This window comes from Equus caballus, chromosome 15 (assembly GCF_041296265.1).
Source record: "Equus caballus isolate H_3958 breed thoroughbred chromosome 15, TB-T2T, whole genome shotgun sequence".
NCBI classification, from domain to species: Eukaryota; Metazoa; Chordata; class Mammalia; order Perissodactyla; family Equidae; genus Equus; species Equus caballus.
The window spans coordinates 78169183-78194552 of record NC_091698.1 but is presented as its reverse complement, the minus strand read 5'-3'; the positions used below and the strand labels follow the sequence as shown (position 1 = coordinate 78194552).

Genomic DNA, 25370 nt, shown 5'->3' with positions numbered 1-25370 from the left:
TGGGCCGCCTGCAGCGGAGCGCGCGAACTTAACCACTCGGCCACGGGGCCAGCCCTTATTTTTTTTTTTTTAATATTTAAAAACTCTACTGTGTCTCTTCTTGGTCTTCTTCTCATTAGACTAAACAACCAACTCAAATAATTCCTTAAATATTATGTATGACACCCACATCCGACCAAAAAAATACGAATATCTATCCTTTACACTATCTATAATTATTCTCTACTTCTTTAGTATCCCTATTAATGTGAACCACCATGATTTAAAGCCCCTTCATCAGATATATTCTGCTCATTGCAGAAACAAGACTTCATTCTGTGTGATTGGAGCATTTTCTCACATATTAAGGTTGTATTAGAGTTTGTGCCAATAGCATCATTATTTTGTTGGCTTACCCTGTACCTGTATTTTGATCAATGAAGCATAGGGCTGGTGTCCCACCCTAGCATATGCTTGGAAATCTAAGAGAAGATTTTCACAATCTTTTCTAATTGTCTCTTTAGTTTTGACCTAAATAGAAGAATTTGATCTTGTTGCTACTAAATTAGTTTTTGTCCCATCTTCTTGAACTTAAAAATTTGATAACTCTGCCTTCAATGTTTTTAATTGGAAAAAATCCAAAACGGAAAAAAACTAAACCAAAGCATCATGATAAAGTCTAAAACAAAGCCACATGACATTCCACCAGCAGCTTCCCCCAGGTTTCAACAGAACTTAACCAACAATAAATAGGCTTCTTAAAATCACCCCATTTTAGGGGCCAGCCCCATGGCATAGTAGTTAAGTTCAGCATGCTCTGCTTTGGTGGCCCTGGTTCACAGGTTTGGATCCCTGGGGCGGATCTACACCACTAATCAGCCATGCTGTGGCAGCAAACCACATACAACGTAGAGGAAGATTGGTGACACAGGTTAGCTCAGGGCAAAACTTCCTCAGGGAAAACAACAACAACAACAAAAAAACCCCTTTCGTTCTTTCACAAAATAATTTCCCATTATATCTGTGTCTTGATGTTAATACAGTGGATCTACTACTACCTAAGCATCTCCTAGCAATTTCATCTAAAATGTGAATGAGGCATGCTTGTCATTACGTCCTGCTGTTGAATGCAGCTAGATCACAGGGATCATCATATACTTTTAAAAAATCCATTCAGACTCTTTGATTATTTAAATTTTTGCTAGAAAAATTTTCTGAGGCCTTTCTTACCCCTCAGATTATAATTTTCTCAAATAACTTATCTTTTCTCTCCTCACTTTGAAAGCTCAGAACATTTGCTTAACTCCAGTTTTCTGAGTGTACTCTCTCTCCCTCATTTTCATAATTGTTCAAACTATGGCACCACATTCGCAGTCTCTTTAGTATCTTGTTACATGCTTCTTCACTTGCTAACTGGAGATCTTAGATTATTTTATCACTCGTTTGTGGCCTCCAATACATTTCCATTATACACGTTATTTTCCTGACTCTGAGAGACTGAACTAAAATTAGGTTTGAGTAGGAGTGCCTTCTGTCTTCGGGTGCTAGCATGTTATCATTTTCCTTAAGCACTGGGATTATGACTTTCTATTTCTCTTTCATATTATAGAGTATATATATATATGCATTCTCTTTGTTGGCACTTTTCTTGAAACTTCAGCTCATTCTGGCACTCTTTTCCTGACCAGATTACCTCTGAATCATGCCGCCTTTAGTACTCATTCGTGATTATGCGTTTCTCTTTTCATCTTACAAAGATTTTAAAAATCTGAGATTCTGTTTACTGTAGTGGACACTTCCTATAGTTCTATAATTGCTGGCATTGAGTGTATATTTAGATTTTCTTTTTTGAAACTTCAGTCTCTCAAAAGCACACCCAGGGGATATTCCAGGTTTTATGGGGCCTGAACCTTATACAATTGGGGAGGGAAGTCTTTTTTAATAAAAATAACATAAAACACCTTACTTTTAAAAATTTTATAGGACTATGAAAGTAGCCCATGCAGGACCTTCAAAGCTTGAGATTTATTAGGTTCATGGTGCCTACACTTCAGATTACGCTCCATTCAGAGTCTCTAGCCAAAGAACCGTAGCTGAATTTTAAATCACCATTTTGAAAGTGACTTCAAATAGTCTAACATATATTATCAATTAATATGCCAATCTGAGCTGATTCAAAAGCCACTCTTAACCTGTCAACATGATGGAAAAAATAGAATAAAAGTAACTTAGCGTACATCAGTCATCTTGAAACTGATAAAAGAAAATTGTCTTATGGCTGCGAAGAAGAGGGAAATCAAGTCAAGAGTATGTATCAAGACTCACAAAGGCTGCCACTTGAAAGAAAGGGAGGCTAAAAAACAACGCTTAGTCCTGGGAAGCAGCATGGAAGAACACCCCCGACTAGGGCTCAGGGTGTAAGAAACACCCAGAGGAAACCACTCTTCTGGTTCATACCAACCTTGGGAACAGAATCTGAATTCATAACAGCTATGTGTTTCAGGAAATTTAAGACCAAAAAATTTAAGAAAGTTGTCCTGTACCAGCAATCTGTGAGGTTAGGCAAAAGCATCATGAGTTGATGCTGTCGGGATGCTCCCACAAACCGGATCATATGAAGTTCTCAGGAAAACTATCACTGCAATGGGATATAGTCAAACTTACAAACCAATCAAGGAAAGAAACCACCACAATGGGGAGTCAGTAATGAAGCACATGAGAAAATTCAAAGCCCATGACCTTGAGACACTAGAATAATCTGAATGAAAAGTAAAATGTCCAAATTGTTAGAAGATTAATAGAGATCAAAGGGCAAGAGCAGTATAGTATGAATGAAAAAATAATAATAATTGAAAAAGGACAAAATATATGTCCTACATATAGTAAAATAAGTAATATAGTTATAGGAAAAACATCTTAATAGATGGGTTGAACAATAGACTGATAAGCTATAGGAAAAAATAATTGTGTCAGAAGACAGAGCTGAATACTTCTGCAGTACAAACAAAAAATTAAAGAGATGGAAAACAAGGTAAAAAAATATGGACATATAAAGTTTCACCTTGTCTAGTAGGGGAAAGGAGGAACTGTTAGAGAAGCAACATTTAAAGGCACAAGACAGCAAGAAGAGCAGATATACTTGCCTTATTCCTGGTGGGAAAGCTTCTAAATACTTGCCATTAAGTATGTTGTCTACTACAGGGTTTTGATAAATAATGTTGAGGAGTTTCCTTCCAACTACTAATTTCCAAAGTGTCTTTTTTATTTTAATGATGATTGCAAGCAAAATTTATTTGAAGATTTTTCTCTCTCTTTTGAGATGATCAGATGCATTTTTTAATCTCTTAATGAATTGTGTGGCTAGATTGCTTTGCATACCAGACAGATAAATTTTTTTACATTGTTGGCATCAATTTACTAATACAATTTAATGAATCTAAGGTTTGACTCTATGAATGAGAGTGACCTATAAATTTTTGTACTGTCCTTGTCTAGTTTTGGCATTTTTGTTATATGAATCTCACAAAAAGAATTGGAAAAGTTTCACTCTATTATGTTCTCTGGAAAAATGTGTGAAGGTCAGAGATAAAACATTTGGAAGGTTTGCTTAAACTTGCCTGTAAAAGCATCTAGATTTGGTGTCATTGGAGAGTAGGGAAAAGGGGAAATTTTAACTATCTACTCCATTTACTTAACGTCTGTTGATCCATTTAGAGATCCAATTTCTTCTTGAGATAATTTATTTGTTTTTAGAAAATGTCTATCATATACGTTTGATAACTTATTAGCATTAACTCATTCATTGTATTTGTGATTTCAAGAATAATAACTCTACTACGTACACTCATGTGCACACACACATATATATACACTGTAGTACATATAAGTGTGTACATGTATAGTACATATATAATATATATGTGTGTATATATGAGGGGAGATAGATTTCTCTCTTTCAACAATTTTGTTTGAATTTTGTCTATTTCATTCATCTTTGGAATATAGCAGATATTTCACTTTTTAACAAAATTTGATTTCAGGCTTCAAATTCAGTTTTCAACATTTTCTAGAAAACTGTCATCCATGTCCTTCCTCTGCCCATGTAGCTAGAAATGTGCTTGCATAATAATACCACTTGTGACTTTCATTCATTTCTTCTCCAAAGCCCCCCACTGTACTTCTACTCCACTCCTCTGGGAAGGCCTCCCCGACTCTCTCTTGACCTTGAGTTCTCAGATCTAGGAGCTCTACCCACCATGCTCTCAGTACCCCCGTCCTTGACTCCATTGCAACAGGTAATGTGTTTAATCGTCTTGCTTTATTTAAATGCAAGTCTCCTTAGTATATTGTAATGTTCTTGGGAGCAAATGCAGTGATTTTTGTTTGTGGCCTCCAAACTCCCTCAGTGTATTTAGCATGGAGTGGGGACTTAATAAATTAGTTTGAATTTTTAACGCCAGTCCTGTTAATTTTTCCCACAAGAAATACGAGAAAAATTAGTAGTTTGAATACATTTTGACAGGTTGGAAGGTGTTGACTTATTCTTCTAAGAAGATAACACACTTACCAATTTGATATTTCAGGCCTATTTATTGGTTTATAATTTACCTTTTTCTGGTAAGAATTTCAGCAGCTATATCACACCTGCATATGCTATTTAGACAGTCTTTAGAAGAGATTCCTCAAATATTATTATAAGTTTTTTTCTATGGTGGTGACAGCATTCCTGCTTTTCCCTGTGAACACGCAGATCATACTATACTCTCTGAAGGATGAAATAAGCCTTCATTGTTTATTAGTTAGGCTCATCATCTCTGAGAAGAGCCTTATGCCTTTTAGAATTGACCAAATGAAAGTCTCTTACTCATTATCTCTCATTAAGTCATGTTCTCCTGCTTATAAAAATTTTGTAACTTTGATTTATTTCAACCATATTAGTGCTTTTTTTCTCCTGATGAATTTTCATTTAGCTAACAAAAGATGTGCAATTGGAAAAGTGTTGTCTTTTAGGCATTTGCTCCAACTATGGGAATTTGCAAATTCTCTCTATGGGTTGGCCAGAAATTAAAGGAACATGACCAATTTCAGTTACCTTAATAAGATATTTAAAATGCTTAATTAAATTCACTTATTTCAATAAGAATATATTATATGATTCTGAAAAAAGAAAAAAAAATTGATTGCATCATGTGGTGGTCTGAACAGATTTCCAATTCTTCTTCCTCTTGCTACTTTTGTTGCAGAATTGCCAAGCTGACCTTGGTCTCCAGACTGAAACCAAGAACCAGAGAGGGTGGTGGTGTTCTACGATGTGGTGGTGGGCACTCTGCCATCTCTGACACATAACTCCCACAGTGTCTATGTAGAGCAGTTGTACAGGTTTTAGAGGCTGATGCTGAAGATGTTCATCAAAGCCAATTACTCATTCGTCCAAATTCTAACAATTAATAAATAAAAAGTGAAGCAAGCTATAGCTTGAACTCTAAAGCAAGAAAGTATGAGATTTGCGGCTACCACTTGTAAAATTGGTTGCCTTCTCAAGTGGGCCCAGAGAACAGAAGATTAAGAATAACAGAAAATATATACCACCTACATAAAGAGATTGAAAATATTTGCTTTTATATAGTTTTCTTTTGTTATCTCATCAGTTTATATTTAGACTGATAACCAGAGGTGGGTCCCTTTTTATATGCTATTCCCTAGGTTCAGAACAGCAGATATTTAATAGTGTGTATATGTGTGTACTTACACATGCTCACATGTCTGAAGCAGATGTTGCTGACCACTATATTACCCTTCTCCTTTTGCTCAAGCAGGGAAACCAGTTTCAGACTCTATGAATGGTTATCACTTCAGACAGGAGCACAGATATAAAACATGCCCTTCAGGTCCGTCCATATCTATAATTCTTGACTCCTTCATGCCTTAGAAAACATTTTATGGAAACTACCACAGAATATCCTTTTTCTGTACAGCTGCTGGTGGGTCTCAGGAGCTCCTGGAACTCACAAATTTGAAAATTCCTAGCACTGCCTTTCATGCATCTAAAATAGCATTCTAAGAGTTAGTCTATCGCTGACCACTTTCTCTTCCAACTTATAAACAAAGAGTACTGAACAGAATTCAGCCGTTCTTTCTCAATTGCTTTATCAGACAGATCAAGCAAAAAAAATTATATATGTAATTTTTTCACCTATTGCTATGCTCACTTCTGGATTACAGTGTAACTTGGGAAAATGGGGACAAAGCAAAAGATGAGGGAAAGAAAAACAAAGGAAATAAAAAGTGAGGGGAATTATGGCGGATAGTTGAATAACATCACATTGGAAGTAGGCCCAATAAGAGTCCAAAATTGTGAGAATCCAATGTGAGGATAAAATTTGTTTGATTTAGAATATTTCTATGTTTCAAATAAATCTGAAGAGAGGATATGACCAAAATATACATTGATGAAAGTTACAATGAGGACACAGACTGACTTACTCATTACATCCCAAGATACTATAACTAAGGAATAAGATTTGAAGTTTCCTAGAAGTGTATTTGGGGAAGATAAAAGGATGCTCAAAAGTGATCTACTGATATTTAATAAATACATTGAGTGATTAAAAACAAAAACAAATCAGAATAGACATTGGAACTGTTTAGAAAAAAGTAATGTTCTATAGTGTTATTATTTGGATTATGTCTCCCAAAAAGATATGTTGTAGTCCTAACAGCTGGCATCTATGAATGTGACCATATTTAGGAACTGGGTCTTCGCAGATGTAATCGGGTTAAAATGAGGTCATACTAAATTAGAGTGAGCCCTAATCCAATGACTATTGTCCTTACAAGAAGAGGAAATTTGAACACACATACATAGAGAGAAAATGTCATATGGAGAAACAGAGACATGCATTCACAGGGGAAAAATGATATGAAGACGCACAAGGAGAAGGCCATGTGACAATGGAAGTAGATTGGAGTGACGCATCTACTAACCAAAGAATGCTAAGGAGTGCCAGCAACCATGAGAAGCTAGGAAGAGGCAAGGAAGAATCTTCCTCTAGAACCTTCAGAGAAAAGATTGGCAGTGCTGGCACCTTGACTTTGGACTTCTAACATTTAGAATTCTGTTGAAGAATACATTTCTGTTATTTTACGTCAGTCAGTTTGTGGTAATTTGTTACAGCAGTCCTAGGAATGTAATTCGTATAGATTGTATTTAGAAAGTTTAGGTACACCTGTGATCTAGCTAACATCTCAAAAAATTGAGGTTATAAAAAAATCGACATATTTCTACACACCAAGACATAGTGCCTTTTCAAAGACCAAGTGATAAGTCAGCTTCATTGGGCCTTTTCCTGTCAGTGGTGCTGGGGTGAAGGCTGGGTGCATTACAATGCTATGTAGGCCAAGTAAACTTCTGAAAAGGGTCAGATAGCAAGTATTTTAGGCTTTGGGGCCTTTCTGTCTCCATTGCAGCTATGCACCTCTGCCTTTGTACTATGAAAGCAGCCATAGATAAAACATAAAAGGAACAAGGGTGGCTGTCTTCTAATGAAGCTGTTTACAAAAGAGATGGTGGGACAGAGCTGATCCGAGAGCTAGGTTGCCAAACCCTGTTCTAGACAATTATTTCTTTACCATAGATTTTAAACTTGACAAACCACAGACAGCTATTCCTGTTCTGCAGTATAGCAGCATCTCACAGCTACGTTATTGACCAAGAATACAGACATTTGTTTGTGAGGGAGAGTACATTGAGGACTCTTCTACCAACGTTACTCATTATAACTTAACTGTTTGTTTCAGAGAGTTAAAAAACTCCAAGATAACTTAGCACATGTTTCTGCAAACCAGCCTTGATAAATTTTCATTAAATCTGTGGTTACCATGGGGGTGAGGGAGGGGGAGGGGCAAAAGGGGTGATTAGGCTCACATGTGAGGGAATGGACTATAGTTAGTTTTTGGGTGGTTAACATGATGTAACCTACACAGAATTTGAAATATATTACGATGTACATCTGAAAGCTATATTATGTTATAATCCAATGTTACTGCAATAAAATAAATTTTAAAAATTTAAAAAAATCTTCACTTTTGTATGCTACTTTTCATATTAAATCCTGTGCTATTCATTGCTTTCCTATAAAGATCATCGTTGCTGCTTACTCTAAGTGTTAGGTAGAATTTATAGGACTGATAGGAAATAATATTTGACAGGTAAGAGATCAAATAGAGGCAGTTAAAATCATTTACTTTCCCTATAAATTACAGCTGGGTGGCTACTGTTAAAGAATTGCTCTATCTCCATTAACCACCTCGGTCTGCTACTTCGTCAGCTGTGTACATTGTGGATGTTTTGAGCCAAGCTCTAACATCACTTACAGGGCTGGTATTTCAGACTAATATGAACACTGACCGTTTACACTCACAACATGCCCACAACACATGCATTATCCAGGGGAATTAATTGTTAGCAATGAATTCAACATTCAGCCTTTAACATTTTTATTCTGGCAGTGAAGCCAAAGAATAAATCTATTCTTTCAAGCAGGCTATTATTAATCTCTGGCTTTCACAAATGGCAAACAGCCACGGAATCCAACTGACAGCACATATTCATTTAAAGACTAATAAGGAGAATTACCCATATTAGTTAAAATGTATTCATCACGTTTACATCTTTCCAGAGCTATCGCAGGAGTTGGGTTCGAGCACGCAGAATCAATTAACTTGTTCTAATTGTTATCTAAATTTGAGGCATTGAGAAAGTTTCAAAAATACATTCAGGGAATCATTTTAGCTTCATTTTGAGAAGAAAATAATCTTGCAATAGACATTATTTAGCTTTTTGCCAAGGAAATAAATTTCAAAACCGTTCAGTCTTTTGTGTGACCAGACTCAATGTCCCTTTCCTTACTTTGTGTTTATATTAGGATTTTGACTCTAATGGGCTAAAATACAGGAATTAAGGACAGAAATAGGAAGAGATTTAAAAAGCATAACTTGAGAACACGTGATGGGGGAGTAATTCCAGGAGTTTACCCTCTGGACTCCAGTTTCATCACCAAGGGATAATGCTTCCCTTGCTCTGTCCCTTTTTTACCATACTAAGAGTAGTGTCAGTTTCCCTCAAATTATTGTGCAGATCTAGAAGAATCCATTTCACAGTGTAATTTTGAGTCTCTTAAGAGAGAAACGGGACATTAAACCCTTTGGCACACCATCTCAAATTTCATGAGTAACTACTGAATATCTGCAAAGCCCTCTCAGGAATCACATCATTTTTTCAGAGTTTTTATTGGTAGATGCTTTACAATGTTTTTATGGTTGATTTGCAAAAATGACCGTTGCTTCATGCTTGTGGCATCTGATTTAACTCATGCCTCGCCTAGCACTTGCCCTAAATTCTAGCCTTCCTTTCACAGTATTGCGGGGAAGCCATTGAAGAGTTGATGTTCCAGGGGCAATTTTGAAGTTGGCTTCACCCTTATGATGTATATGAAGCAGAAGCTACAATTGATGTGCACCTGCGGTTTGCCACCAGGAGGCATATTGGGCTATTTCTAAGACGCAAAGAGCTAAAAATACATTCACAAGTGGTAAGATCTGAGTGAAGTTCAATTATTTCTGCATTTCTGTGCTCCTATTGGATGTAGGGACTGCAAAGTGCTATAAAAAAGACTCATCTTGTTCACAATAAGGGATATCATAACAGCAGAAAGGGCTATGAAATGAGCTCCTGCATCTCATGTTGTTTATCACAGATTCCCATCTAACAGCTTGGTATGGCTTTATTAAATATTATTTTACTCCTCTGATCATTGACCTTCTGTATTTCAATGAGATTTTATCACTAGTTTGCATATACTCAACTAATGCCTACTGGGCTTTCTTATATTTGTTTGCTTTTATGTATGCAAACAGAAAATGTAATATTCTAGAATAAAATCATGGATTATATTAAGAAACAAGGTAAAAGACTGCTTAAATAACTTTAGAATATTCAATCCTTCTTGAGTTAAAACTTCATTGTTGCTATTTATTTGAATTTCTACTTTTTGTTTGTGAAGGAATAAAACAGTTAAAAATTTAGTATGTCAGAAAGTGGATTAGCCTTGGATATTGTATGGCCCTGATTCTTCCACAGGTTTTCATGGTCATCATGTTTTATGTGGTGCCAGCACTCCTGTGCTCATCCATTCTAACCTTCTTAAAGTTTCCCCAAGCACTCCATTTTATTTCATAATTCCGTGAATGTAGAGGGGCCAATTTCTGACAGTAATGCACATTTCTGCTTCTCTCCTTCTCATATCCATCCTTAAAACTCAGATTCAATGTCACTTCCCATTGCAGTGATCTCTGCCTGCTCTAGCTGAGTTAGGGGTCCTTTCTTTGTGCACCATTATGTCCTATGTTATGCTTTTCACAGCGCCTACTTTACCATATTTAAACAATTTCTCTTGTCTTTCTCTACACTTGACAGTGACTTCCTTGAGGGGAAAGACTGTGTTATGCTTATTTTCAGAAACTCACTAAGTAGATACATAGTAAACACCTGTTGTCTAGAGTTGACCACAAGGTTGTTTAGTTGCAGGACACAATTGCCCAGGGAAATAAATCTTATTCTTGACTATGAAAACTTAATGGGACAGTTTTGTCTTCGAGCGATGGTAAATGTTTCCTCTGGCAAGTACATGAGACCTCAGGCTTTGCCAGAAGAGCGGGTCATTTACATGAGACTCAGACCTGTCCATGGTTTTTCATGCTGGGATCCTGTGCAGTAAAGAGTTAATTCAGCAAGTCTGTGTTGTCCACACTCTACACATGCCAAAGAAAGGTTTAGCCCTTGCCCTGCTCCTGGTAGGTAACTTCTAAGCCCTTGGAATATCTTTTCTGATAAGAGTGTCTTTGTTTACATGGGGGCCACAGGCCATACCAAACAGTCTACGCTAACATTGGGATTTATGATGGGGACCTTGGGCCACAGAGAATCAGCTTGACTTCTGGAGGGGCTCGAGACTCAGGTCAGCCGTGCCTATGTGATGGTCCACACCAAGACTCAGGTGAAGTTTCCTGGTTGGTGATGCTCTATGCGTATTGCCACATATTATTGCTGAGAGAAATAAGTGTTATACACATGACTCTACTGTGAGAGAAAAACTGGAAGCTTGCACCTGGTGTCTTCTGGACCCTATGCACCTTTTTCCTTTTTGCTATAATAAACTCTAAGCGTGAGTATAAAAGCTTTATTGAGCTCTGTGAGTTCCTCTAACAAATCACTGAAACTAAGTGAGGGCTTTTGGATCCTCAAACATATAGCCTGAGGAATTAAGAATAACATAGAGAAGCTTCTGATCATCTGTGGTTATCTTACCTTAAAGTGCCTTATTACCTTTGCACGAGTAGGTCAATGTTTGGAAACTGTATTATATGGCTTCAATTTAACAATTCTTTCGCCTAATCTCCTGTCGAATTTTCTGGACTTTTGATGATAATTTATGTGAGCTTTACACTGAACTCCACCTTTAGGTTAAATGGTGAATCTTAGCGTATATTAAGTCAAATTAAAATCTCTTGTCTTGTTTCAGACAGATTGGACTAGAACAAAATTAGTTTCTGAGAGTTCATTACATTCTTCATGGCCTTAGAGGTCAAAATATTTCCTGATATCCACTTTACAGTAAATAATACTTAATTAGATTTTGTTTAGGGATAGGCTTATGGTGTATAAAGATGCAATTTATATTGCAATAATAGCACATGGAGGAGAGAAAGTTATAGAGCTAATAAGAGAAAAAAGTTTGTATACTATTGAAATTAAGTTGGTTTTAATATGAACAAGATTCTTTTAAGTTCAGATGCAAAATGTAATTCCCAAGGTAATCACTAGGAAATAATCAAAAAAAAATGAACAAACAGGGAATCAGAAGGGTATAATAGAAAATGTCTATTTAAAACTAAAGAAGGAAGTAATGGAGGAATAGAGAAATAAAAAAGACATAAAATATATAAAAAGCAAATAGTAACTTGGCATACATAAATACTACCTTATTAACAATGACAATTAGTAATGACAAGTACTGACAATTACAGTGAATGGACTAAACACTTCAATCAAAAGGCAGAAACTGGAAGAAGAGACAAAAAGCATATGATTCAACTATATGCTGTATACATAAGACAAAATTTAGTCTCAAAGATGCAAACAGGTTCAAAGTAAAAGGATGAGAAAAGATATGCCATTCATAAAGGACCCAAAAGAGAGCTGGGCTGGCTATACTCATATTACACAAAAACAGAATTTAAGACAAAGATTGTGACTGGAGTTGAAGAATGTTAAGACTGTTAAGTCAAAGAAGAAAGATAAAAGGATTGCCCATCTTGAAGATATAACAATTATAAACTTATATGCACCTAACAAAAGAACTCTAAAATATATGAAGCATAAAATGAATGAAATGAACAGAGAAATAGATAATTCTACCGTATAGTTGGAAACTTCAATACTCCACATTTAAGAATGTGTAGGGCAATTGAGCAGGAGATTAATAAGGGAATAGAGGACTTGAATAACACTATAAACCAAATAGGCTTAATAGATACCTATAGAACACTTCCTCCAATAAGATCAGAATATGCATTCTTTCCAAGGGCACATGGACCATTAGGCAGGATTGACCGTATATTAAGCCATAAAACAAGCCTCAATAAATTTAAAAATGACAGAAATTACACAAAGTACGTTTTCCTACCATAATAAAAAAAAATAAAAACCAATAAATAAGGAAATTAAAAAAAATTAAATGTGGCAGTTCAAAAACACTCTCCTAAATAACCTATGGGAAAAGACAACAATCACAAATCAGAAGGGCAATCAGAAAATACTTTGAGATAAATGAAAACAAAACCAAAACATACCAAAACTTATGGAATGCAGCAGAAGCAGTACTCAGAGGGAGATTTATTGCTGCGAATTCCTATTTTCAAAAAGAAGAAAGACCTCAAATCAATAATGAAACCTTCAATTTTATGAAAATAGTAAAAAAAGAAGAGCATACTAAACCTAAAGCAATCATAAGGAAGGGAATAATAAAGACTAGAGTGGAAACAAATGAAATGAAGAATAGAAAAACAGTGGAGAAAATCAGTCAGGACAAAGGTTTAAAATCCAGAATTCCTGTCTACTTTCCACAGGAAGGTGAGTCCTTGTAGCAGCAAGGTCCTGTGCAATTTCCACATTTTGAATATGGTTCCAGCTGTACCATTTGCCTAGTGTATCTCCATTCCCTTGAATGAATCCCTTCAATGACTCCATTTATTTATTTATTTTTATTGTGGGATAATTGACAAAATAGTAATATATTTAAAGTATAAATATGATGATTTGATATACTTATACATTGTGAAAGAATTCCCTTCCACTGAGTTAACTCAGCCATCGCTTAACATATATACCTTTTTTTGTTTTTTTTGGTGAGGATATTTAAGCTCTACTCTTTAGCAAATTGCAATGACTCCATTTTTATATCATCAGAGTTTATATAATTCATATAGTCACAATATTAAATGTTATATCTTAACTCTATGAAATCCAGTGCTTTGATTTTTGGGGGAGGAGGGCAGGAAGATAAAGACTCTGGATTAGTTACCAGCAGCAGAGAAAATGGTGTTTTTCAAATGTTTCATATATTTCCCTTGACTTCTTAGACCTTTATAGTAAGATAGTTTCACTGTTGCAGCCGAAGAAATGTGAATGGAATTGAGTGTGCTGTTTCTAGAGCCGAAGTTTTTAAAAGCCTGCACTCCCCTTGTAGCTCTCACTTCCACTTCCTTGGTATCCTTCGAAGTTATTTTTGAGGTGTTTGGAACCGAAAACTCTGAGTCACTGCCTAGTAGGAGCATGGCTTGATCCTCTAGACTTTTCATAAGCAAGAAATAAAACTTTGTTGCACTAAAATCCTTTTGTTACTTATTACTGGAACCCATTTTCACCTAATATGGAAAGAAATATGTCAACAAATGATCTTACAATTTGATCTACAAAAAATAGACCCTTAAATAGTATATATAGAGTATTATAAAATGAACTTTTGAGCCAACAAAGGAATAGTCTCTTTAATCACCATTGTATCATTCGACTTCTATAAGACTTAAAAACATATTTATGAATATTTCTTAAATATTGGGCTTAGAGCTTGATTGAGATCTTCTTTCCTTCAATTCCCACATATAGTCCTCTGGTTATGGCACTGATTAGCAGATTCTTCATTTATAAACTTGTTGAAGATCCGGTTTTTAGAAGATAAATGATTATTTACTGTCAGCCAATAACCCCCAAATATGAGAAAGACAAAGAGAAAAAGGAAAAGGGAAAAGAACTAACATTCTTCCAGTTATTCATATAAAAACCTTGGTGTCATCCTTGACACCTCGCTGCCTCTCGCACTCCATATCCAGTCCCTCAGATAATCCTGCCTATTCTGCCTACAAATTGTATACAGAATTTAACTACTTCTTATCACCTGTATTGCGACCACTGTGGGCCAAGTGACCCTCATCTTTTACCAGGATTGATAAAAAGCTTTTAAACTAGTCCATGTGCTTCTTTACTTGTTTCCACTCTATCTATTTTCAAAACAGCAACTGGAGTGATCCTATGAAAACATAAGTCAGATCATGTCACTTTTCTGCTCAGTATTCTTTCAGGCATGTCATCTCCATCGGAGTAAAAGCCAAAGCCCCCACAAAACCTTACAAGGTCATACACGATATTTCTGACCCTCATTTCCCACTGCCTCCACCTTTGCTCACTCTGCTTGAGTCAAGGCCCCCTTGCTGTTCTAGGAATATTTCAGCATGCTTTTGCCTTGGTATTTTTATGTTTGCTCTTTCTTTTCCTTAGAATGCTTTACTTCAAGTATCCACATGGCTTACTCTCTCACTTGACTGCGATGTCACCTTTCCACGAGACTCTTCAGGCCATCCTATTATTACAAATACAATCCTTCCTATTCCTCTCCTCTAGATTACTTTTCTCCTTCCTTTTTGCAATCTGATGCACTAGATATTTCACTTATTTGTCTTCTTTATTCCCAGTTTCTCCCACTAAAATGTGTGTCCCATGGGGCGAGGATTTTTGTCTACTTCCCTAGACCAATGTTTGGCGCATAGGAGTGTTCAATCAATATTAGTACTTCAGAGTGACAGACATGGCGTTGGACTGTTTACCCACATTTTTCACTTACCCTTCATAATGATCCTATTATGTAAATACTTTTGTCTCCTTTTTTTAAGATCAAGACACTGAAACTGAGAGAGATTAAAATATGTGAATCTCGGTCTTTCTGACTTCAAAGCCATTGTTCTTTATTATATCTCAGCTACTTTTACTCTGGAAAATAAGTGTTATATGACAGGTCCTTAGGTCTTTATTTCCCTTTTATCTGGGACTCTATTCAGTCTTCTTTTTGCTGTCTGACTTTTCATGTTAACACTGCAAAGACAACCCATTGTGAAGCCTGGCTCAGCCACACTGTCACCATTGCCTCTGAAATCTGACTAGTTGGAGTAGACCTGTCAGCCTTTTGTGAACACAGCAAGCCTCTCAGTGAAATAAAAGGCCAATGACATGGTGTACCTTGTAAAAGCTATCCTGGTGGAAAAGAACACGCAGCAATGTTCACATCATGAAGAGAAATGTCACCAGATGCATATAATTTTGAAATTCTTATCTACATTTTTATATACTCTACTTGAGTTAACAGTTCTGAGACAATAAAAGACAGAAACAAGAATTTTGTTCAGTTCCACTGCTTGAAACAAAAAAAATAAAGCTCTCTAAAAAGTGAGTATCAGGTGAATAGTTGCTGAAATATTGCCTATTGATCTAATCAAGCAGACGTTCGAAATGAATATTGTCCAGGTTTACATAATATTCAGAACAAGTCAAATGTTTAGTACTTTTGAGGTAAAAGTTTTATGATAACTGAATACTCATGACAGAAAGTTCAAGGGCACAAAAGATAAAGTTGGAATAAAAAGTGAAACCAAGTGGAATTGCTACAAGTTGAGTCATTAGGAATGAAGGAAAATCAGAGTAGAGAGAACAAAACAGTGTAATGATAAAACAGGAAGATTTGCTTTCTGTGTCAGTGCAAGATTTATGTGAACAAAGCCATTTGAGAACTCGTGATGGAAAGGCGAGCAACAAGATAAAAGAGGCTTTTAGTCCTCAGCTCGTTGAGTTTAGATTTGTTAAACTTCTTATGATGAACAATAGTTTATAAGCCATAAAAAATATTTTTTGGAGAAATTTATCAAAACATACATAAATATGTTTTGATATATGTGTGTTTATATATAAACACATATATAAAAATAAACATGTGTGTATATATATGTGTGTGTGTGTGAGTGTGTATAAATACAGACACACATACACATTTCCCAAACAGCTTATTTCCATGATTACATATGTCAGAGAAAATTTACTCAGAGTTTTTACCTCTAAAGTTACTAATATTACGCTGGATGCTTTTACAGATAAACCCTCACATTTCATGACTTGTACTCCAAAGGTTCATTTCTCATTCATGCGATATACAAAAGCAGATGCTCTTAGGCAGCCAGTTCTCCTTCTGGCAGAAATTCAAAGGTCCACATCACCCTGGGATCGTCTCCATTCCTGGCAACTGGGAGGACCCTGCCTGGGAGTGTTTCATAGACCAGGCCAGGAATGCACATTTCTGTTTTGCTCACATTCTACTGGCTAGATCTCCATTACATGGCCACGCTCACCTGTCCAGCTGTGTGCCCAAGAAGAAGAGAAATAGGGTTTTGAGAACAGGTAGCAATTTGCCTATCGGAATAGCACATGTATATTGAGCTTCTATTATGGGCAATACATTGTTCTAGACACTGGCACATTTTAAATATTGTGGTTTTTTTGAGGATCCAAAAATAAAATATTAATTGTATGATTTTTGATAATAATAAACTGTTTCATGTGGATTATAAAAATGCAGAATAGTACATATTTGGGTTCATGTCATATGTCTTAACTTGTAATTTGTTTATGTCAAATGACACAAAACTTACAATTTTAGAGTTTCAGAGTAGTTTGAACTTAAAAAGCTATTTACTATAGATTATTTGGGGCATTAATGGAGCCGTGTAATTGAAGTGCTGAAAATGTAAATTAATCAGCTTGTAAATGAGACAGGTATAGCAAGTAAATGAGGTCCTGGGGGTCTGTTTTCATTCAGCTACTGAGTTGCACGAAAAAATGAGAATGTTTATAGAGGTTAATGGAATAATTATGCTGGATTTATCAATTCTATTGAAATTGCATTTAAAATATAAAGCTATACTGTGAACCTTAAATTATAAAATGGGCTTTCTCAGAATTCAAAATGTTTAGAATTCAAAAGGAGCCATATTGCATTATTGTGAAATGGTAACTATCTTTTTAAAATTAAGAATTTATTTACAACTTTCTTTTCCAATCCATTTTCTACTCTTTTATACAAAAGACTCATCTGTCTTCAAGGTTAGTTGATTTAAGTCATAGACGAGAGAGAAGCAAGTGCAGAATACAAATGAAAACTGTGGCCATAACGTCGGTTTCTCACATACCGTCACTTAGAAAGAGATCTCTCCAGCCAGAGACTATTTTAAACATTAGCATTTGTGGCTCCTTATTTCTCTCTCTTCGCTTTCTTTTTTTTCAATTTTATCAAATCTTTAAATTGTGTCTTCCAGTGGATGCTTAATTTACTGGCTGAAATGATAGAAGAGGGAGCCAAGTACACGCTTTCACCTAAGTAACAATCTCTCCCTCTAGGGAGTAGCGATGCTTCGACAATGCTGCTAAGATCATTACCTTCATTCCTCTTGATTTGGCGTAGGTCCCCCTAACTCCTAAGGTCCCCTTAACTCCTACACCCAAGAGGACTTAAGCTGGAACCGCTTTATGAAGCATATTGAATTAACCTTTTCAATATCCCTCAAGTCACTTTTATACCTGGATGTTCACCTAAGACAGCTTCAGAAATAAATAGCACTCATCTCTATTATCTAAAATACCATTTCTTTTCAAGTACCATTTGGAACTTCAATGGGTCAATCAATAGTTTTTTGTTTCAAGAAACATCTTTATTCAAACTCATTAATATTCTGCAGTTTTTAAATTTAAAAAATAAAATATTTTATCTAAAAATTGAAAGTATGAGGAGTAAATGTATTGTTACTTGGATGTTTATAAGCCAAATGAAAAAAAAAATTTTAACAAGAGGTATACGGCAGAGTTTTTCAACCTTGGCATTATTGATGTTTTGGACCAGATAACTCTTTGTTTGGAGAGCTGTCCTTATATTGTAGGACAGTTAGCAGGATTCCTAGCCTCTGCCTACTGGATGCCTCCTGGTTGGAATAAATGTCCCAAGATTTTGCCAAATTTACTCTTAGTTGAGAACCACTGGACATCATAGTTTTATTATCTTAATTGCAAATATGGTAAATATTCACATTATGCTCTTAACTTTGGAGAACTAAATCACAGCACATTCCTCCTTGCAGTAATTCACCATCCAGAGGGCAGAACTGTTTTATGTTTATACAGCTGTTACCCAATATGGACTTCAGGCAAGTCGATATTGAATGAGACGCTGTGGGCTAATTCATTGGTTTTAACTTTCATAATGAAGGAGAAACTAATATGCTTTTAGTATGGTTGAGCCAATGTAAGTATACAGTGTCAAGAAATTATCAAGATAGAGCAAATTGGGTTCATGGATTTCTTAGCGTTTTGCTATTGGAATGGGGGAGGGGTGGAGAACAAATACTGAATAAGAAATTTGAGTCATATAGCTTAGTTACACATGAATATTAGAGTATTTAAAATTATACGTTAGACATTACAATTGCGTTTTTAATCACTGTTGAAAAATGAACAATTATCTGATGAATTTCTATCCCGTAAAAATTCTTTAGCATAAATTTGGCCTAAAAAGGCATTACCTAGTTTGTATAGATCTCAGGTTTGGGTTTGTGATGTTTTTGAGAAATATCTGAATTCTGAAACTCTTACAGTTTGTGGTCTGATTTAGCCCTGAGGCCACTTCACTACTTGGGAAATTCTAGATGTGAATTAAAACATCTTAGCAATGTAAGGCTATTCAAAATAATGACTCTGGTTTGGTAGTCTGAAGGTAATTCTCCCAGAGGCATTCACACTGGGACATTCACTAGGAATTGAGAAGCACTTAACTGGAAGATTGAAAAGCGAAGAATAAAATCTATATTTCTAATTCCCAGCAGCTTTGACTTCTACCCTTCCTTAACTACACAGCTTACAAATTGCTCTGATAGAGGATATTTCGTACATGTGGGTTAAATCCTCAAGTTATACCTGCAACATTATTTAAGTTATCTTGGTGTTTACAATAAATATACAACTGGGCAGCTAATTGTTCAATTTAACTGCCTATGCACTTTCAGGTGCCCCAAATGTCTCCTAAGCCCTAGTGAAAGACGTGAAGCAAATACATCTATTTATCTCTTTGCATGTCCGACAGATTTTATTATAGAACTCATGCAGAGGGTCTCATTCCACACTTATTTTTAGTCTGCATATATGGACAGAGTATTGACTGAGAATGGGAAAGAAATTTCTTTAAAACTACATTTATCAGACTTATGCTATAGTCCTAAGAAACTAAATTATCATCAAAGTACAAATTTTGTATAAGAATAAAAACACATAATTTTCCCGGAAATAAATGTACAAAGTACATCTGAAATGCCACCTCTTCCATGAAGTATTTCCTGACTCCAAAATTGGTACGTGTCCTGTGTCAGCCTAACAACCTTCATGACCATTATGCCTTTATGATTACACATTTTGTGAAAATATTCTGCCTTATACTATAAAGATTTGTATGCTTATCCTATGCTGCTTTAGTATTCTGCAAACTCTTTCAAGAGGTATTTCAGAGTTTCATTCAGAGTTTCTTTGCCTCACATAGTCATATTGATCATTCTACTTATAAGTCCAGATTAAAAAACATTGCCCCAAAATTCAGTGGCTTAACACAACAAAAACATCTATTATACTCATCAATCTATAGTTTGGGCAGGGTTCCAGGGTTCAGTAGGGATAGTTCATCCTTGTTACAATAGGTGTCAGCTGGGGCAGCTGGAAATCTGGGTTCTGGAATGATTTGAAGACTTCCTTGCTCACATATCTTGTGGGTAATACTGGCTGCTACTTGAAGCTGTTGACCAGTATGTTCATCACTGGCCTCTCCATGTGGTTTGTACTTCCTAATAACATGGTGGCTGGGTTCCCAGGGTGACAAATTGATTTAATGGGATGTAAAGGATTGCAGGCAGCCTCTGATGCAAAGCATAGTCTATGCCTTTGGGATTAAAGGGCCAAATGGCATATAAAACTCACACTATGCATCATATACATATATTGCACACTATGCATATATTGTATTGGCTATTCCCAGAGAGGTCATTACCACTTAGGGAGGGAGCCCTGTTCCAAACAGTTTATCACTTTAGTGAAAATTTCCCAGAACTCTTTCTCCAGCACCACCATCTTCTACTCTGCCACTCAGCACTTATTCATCCCTTGAAAAGCCTCTGTACACAGTTCAGTTTTAGCTCCTACCACTCTGTTTAAAAAGTGTTTTCTTATTTGTTTCCTTTTGATATTTATCCAGTGCCTGGCATGTCACTTAATACTCCAAAGAGATCAAGGCTTTGTTGAACTAATGGGAGAGATGAGTCTTGGATCTTGTCTTGACAGGTTTATCAGGTGAAGAAACCAGCATAAATTTATCTGTGGTCTTCTGCAGGTGAAAGCAAAATGCTTTACGAGCTGACCTTGGATGGAGAAGAAAACCTGGGGCTAAAAAATGAATGTATGAATAGATGGGTGAATTAATTAATGACAGAGCAGAAAATGACCCTCAATCACTAATTTGGCTAAAATATCCAAATAAAATCTGATAAAATAATTATGTACTAACCCAGAAAGGCTTAAGAGTGCTTGCCTAGAAACTCTTCAAACCTCTAGTTAGCACCTCTAGTAAGACAATGGAGACATAGCATAATTTTTGCTTTATCTCAGTGCCACAAGACAACAAGTTCTTTGAGAACAGGATTCAATTATGTGGTTGTAATAGTTTCTCTAAAAATGTTGAATGAGCAGATAAATTAATCAACATAGATTTTATAAATACATTTTATGCTTTTCGTAAACATAAGGTAAACTCTGGTAAACCAAGTTTTATAATATCAACATAACCTTGATATTAACATGGAAAAAGTCACCTTTCATTGTCTACTACTGTCACCTCTCCCCCATTATTAAAGCCATTTTAATCTCTAACAAGGCAGAAGATTAAATAAAAGAAAGTTTATCATCTGATGTGAAGGTATAATGACAAGAACAATTTTTTCCTGAAGTATAAGAAAAAAGTCAAAAGAAGAAGGAGAAAGAGAATATAATGAGAATGTGAGTATCCAAGAAATATTGTCTGTCTGTTATGATTTATGTAATGAAATTAAAAAGTTGAAAGCCAATCTTAAAGCATTTCAAAGTAATATCATGGAAATTAATTTGAAGGATACATTTAATGTTTTGAATCAGAATCTGTCAAGCCTGTCATGAATTTTAACTGAGTTTAAAAAGTATCCTGATGCATACTGTATGGATATTGGAGCTTCAAATACCACAGAACTACCCAAGAAATAATGATACAATAGAAATCAATTACTCGTTAGTAATGAAGTATTTCAGTTGAAATCATGATGAACGTCAAAGGAAATATTTTGGTGTATTTAAATAACGTACTCTACTGTTTGTAAAAGCCAGATAACTTCTAGAGCAATATTTCTGATTTTAACTTTAACTAGTTTTTAACTTTTTATTAACATGCACATACACACACATGTATATCCACACAAGTATACGTATTATGAGTGTAAAGCTCACTAAACTTTCGCAAACTGAGCACCTCTGTGCAATCAATACCCAGATCAAAAAAAAAAAAAAAAACATTTTCAACACACCACAAGCCCTCATTCATGCCCTCTTCCTATCTCTGCCTGCCTCCCAAAGTAATTACTATCCTGACTGCTGGCAAAATAGAGTATTTTGCCTATTTTTACATTTTATGTTAATGGAACAAAAAAGACAGTATCTAATTTTCTGAGACTGCCTTCCTTCACTCAACATTATGTTTATGGGAGTAATCCATACCATAGCTAATAGTTGTACATTGTTAATTTTTATTGCTGCATAGTACTCCATTAGATAATTGTTCTATAATTTATTCATCCATCCTACTCTCAATGACTGAGTAGTTTTGGTTTGCTACTATTATTAATAACGCTGCTACGAAAATTCAAATACATGTCTTTTAATGAATATCTTCTAATACCAACTGCTTTTTGCATATGCTGTGTAAATTATGTAAAATGACACAGTTAGTGTTAACTGAATCTATTACTCAGGTATAAGTACAAACTACCTTTCTTTTGACTTCAATTTATTAAAGCAAGTTACCTATCTTTAAATAAATGCAAGACTCTTTAAAGAGGGAGTCTAGTATTTACCAGATGAAGAACTAGATACTTTATTTATTAGTAATAAATATTCTGTAAAATGAATATTACTAAGCCATTTTATAGATTTTATAGAAAACTGAGGATATTAGATGCTAAGTGACTAATTAAAAACTATTTACCTAATGTTATGAAGAATTTATCATTATCAAGCTGCAAAAATGAATTAGGTTTTAAAATAAATTTGGTTTTGCAAAATGAAAGAGGGGAAAAATGAGAAGAAGGAAGTAAAAAGGGGAAAAGGTATTACAAAGAGATGTTTCCAAATGAACTTTAGAACCCTAGTCAGTTTGATCTCAAAGCTTGTCTGTTTTAATTTAGATTTTACCAGGGGCAGAACTTGAGACAAGGATTCAATTAAGCAAGTTGCCACTGTAGATAACCAGAAGTCTGGGAAAGATTGTAGATTATAGGGCTCAGAGATGTTTCCTTTTAGCACCATGGGAGGTAGGGTATTTTAAAATTAGCTCTCAGAGTCAATAGTTGAGGACTGATCCTGGAAGCATTATTTTTCCATCACTTCCTGTCTACTGCCAGCATGGGCAGAAAAGGTTCCAGATAAGTCCTTGGGCAAAGAGATACCAAGGATGGCAGTTGGTAATCAATTAGTATGCACTTAAATGATATGGCTAGAGGAGATATGGGTGCAGCACCAAAAGCATCTGCAACAGTCTACTCCTTACCCTGACCAGATCCTCCCATGTCCTATGTTAAATCCATCAATATCTCAATAGTACCACTGCTTTTTTGCGTGGTGACCAGCCAGAGTTTCATTGAAAAAATAGAAGAGAAGAAGAATTGGAACAAACTACCACCCACCCCACCTCCCCAACTATTATTCTACATCCCTTCACTCTCAGCCAGCCTTCTTACTGGTCTGGGTTGCTTGCCCAATAGGTAAACATAGACCTTCATCCCTCAGTGATCTGTACCCCTGGACAACACATCCTTGTAAAGCCATACTTTCTATAACTACTCATTAATGAATATCTCTGATCATGGAAGCCTAGGAGACTCTCAGGGGAATAGCGTGAATTCTAGACATAATTCTCCCTACCTCCATCAGGTGGCAGCAATCCTATCTCTTCATGATAATCAGATTCTATTATTCCTGTTAGCACAGTAACATTTTGTTTGTTTGTTTTGCTTTATGATCTTCAATCTGGAGAAGTCCAAAACGATCAGGTAGCAATCCCGCACTTAGGTTCTCTGGAACATCTATTGTATTACCTATTATAAGAGTCCCCTTGGAAACCAAGAACTCTAGTCCAGCAGACCTTAAAGTTCTAGGCATAAGAAGTACAAATTCCCTATGTGAGTACCTGGAAGTGTGGTGAGAAGAACCACTGTTTCTATCCTCTGTTTCTTAGATATACTTATTCTATCAGAACTATAATATCATATAATATCCAGTGGTTCAACTATATTCCACACCTTGAGGGACAGCACTCAACCATGAATGGCATCATTCCCATGCTGGTATCCCAGCTATGTATTTAAGAGGCCATATTACCATTGTATTAGTCTCACAGCTTCTAAGTGATGAGGTATATTTGCATCTGAAGGATCCCATGCTCATGTATCCATTGTTCACCTCATTTTCTGTTTTTTGATCCAAGGTGATATCATATAGGATCCACTGGGAATAAAATCGGTCACTTTATGAGCTCTGACCAGGACAGACTTAACATTCCCCTCAACTTGACTAAACTCTTGACAGGTTTCTTCCTGACTATAGGCCCCTGACCTCCCTTTTCTTAAAGCTCTTTCTTCAGTGAACTAGTAATTATAAATTCTTTCTCTACCTTTTTGAGATGTAAATCTTCTCTAGCTTCTTGCCAGTTTTACAAGCTAAGACTGTCTTTCTCAAGGTCCCAGGAGCTATCCCTTTGAAACCTAATCATCCAGGAAGACAGTACCTCTATATCCCAGTCTCTGTGGGAAGGTAGGAGCTTAATTTCCCTAAGCTAAACACCAATTAGCAAACATAGACGGCCTGATCGCATTGACTAGCCTCCTCCATAAGATCCTCCAAGATTTTTCCACTAGCTCATCCCAGCGCTTAAAAACTCTCCTGCATTTTGTTTCAGTGGAGTTGAGTTCAATCTCTTTCATCTATTGCAATAGTCTTGAATTGTTTCTTAACTCTTTAACTTATCCTGTGAAATCTTCTGATAGTGATGTGGTCTGAGACACTGAAAAGAGGAAACACAAACCTAAACCTGGAAAATGTCAGAATCCTAGTAAGGATGAATCATGGTTCTTCCACCATGGAAGGCAATAAACTAGTCAAAAAGTAGCTGGTCTGTTTCTTTGAGGGATGGTATGTGTATTAGTGAGGATCCAGTTAGGACACAAAAATCATACCAGTAATTTAAACAAGGAAATTTTAATGTAAAATATTGTTAAATACTAAAAAGAGTAAAAGAGGACTTGCTACTACATGTAGAGCTGAGAGAGTGAACAAGGAAGGGGCTAGGAACTTAGAAGAGACACCATCCCCCAGGCTAAGATTCAGAGCTCGTTAAAGAAAGCGTGGCTGCCATACAAATATTCTGAGGAGTGGACAAGAAATTTGTCAGAGGGTATGGACTTGAACTGTTGGGTAGGAAAGGCCTGTAGTGTGGTGAAGAAATTACCAAAGAGCATTTGCCACCAGGCCTCTGGTACACTGATTTCCTGGCAGTCTCTCATAGGAAAATACAAGTAAACCAGTACCAAGGAGAGAAGCCCTTTTGTCCCACTATGACCTTGCAGTAATC

At 35.9% G+C, this 25370-nt stretch overlaps 2 long non-coding RNA genes across 2 annotated transcripts in view; one reads left to right on the top strand and one right to left on the bottom strand.

Moving 5' to 3' along the window:
* The window catches only part of LOC138917889 (uncharacterized), a 460015-nt gene extending 451960 nt beyond the window's left edge, over nt 1-8055 (top strand). The window contains exons 7-8 of the long non-coding RNA XR_011426496.1: nt 4145-4274; nt 5223-8055. This is a non-coding gene — a long non-coding RNA (uncharacterized lncRNA). The remainder of the gene's footprint in view (nt 1-4144; nt 4275-5222) is intronic.
* The window catches only part of LOC138917890 (uncharacterized), a 34534-nt gene extending 10715 nt beyond the window's left edge, over nt 1-23819 (bottom strand). Inside the window, exon 1 of the long non-coding RNA XR_011426498.1 lies at nt 23666-23819. This is a non-coding gene — a long non-coding RNA (uncharacterized lncRNA). The remainder of the gene's footprint in view (nt 1-23665) is intronic.
* Nucleotides 23820-25370: the final 1551 nt, after the last annotated feature.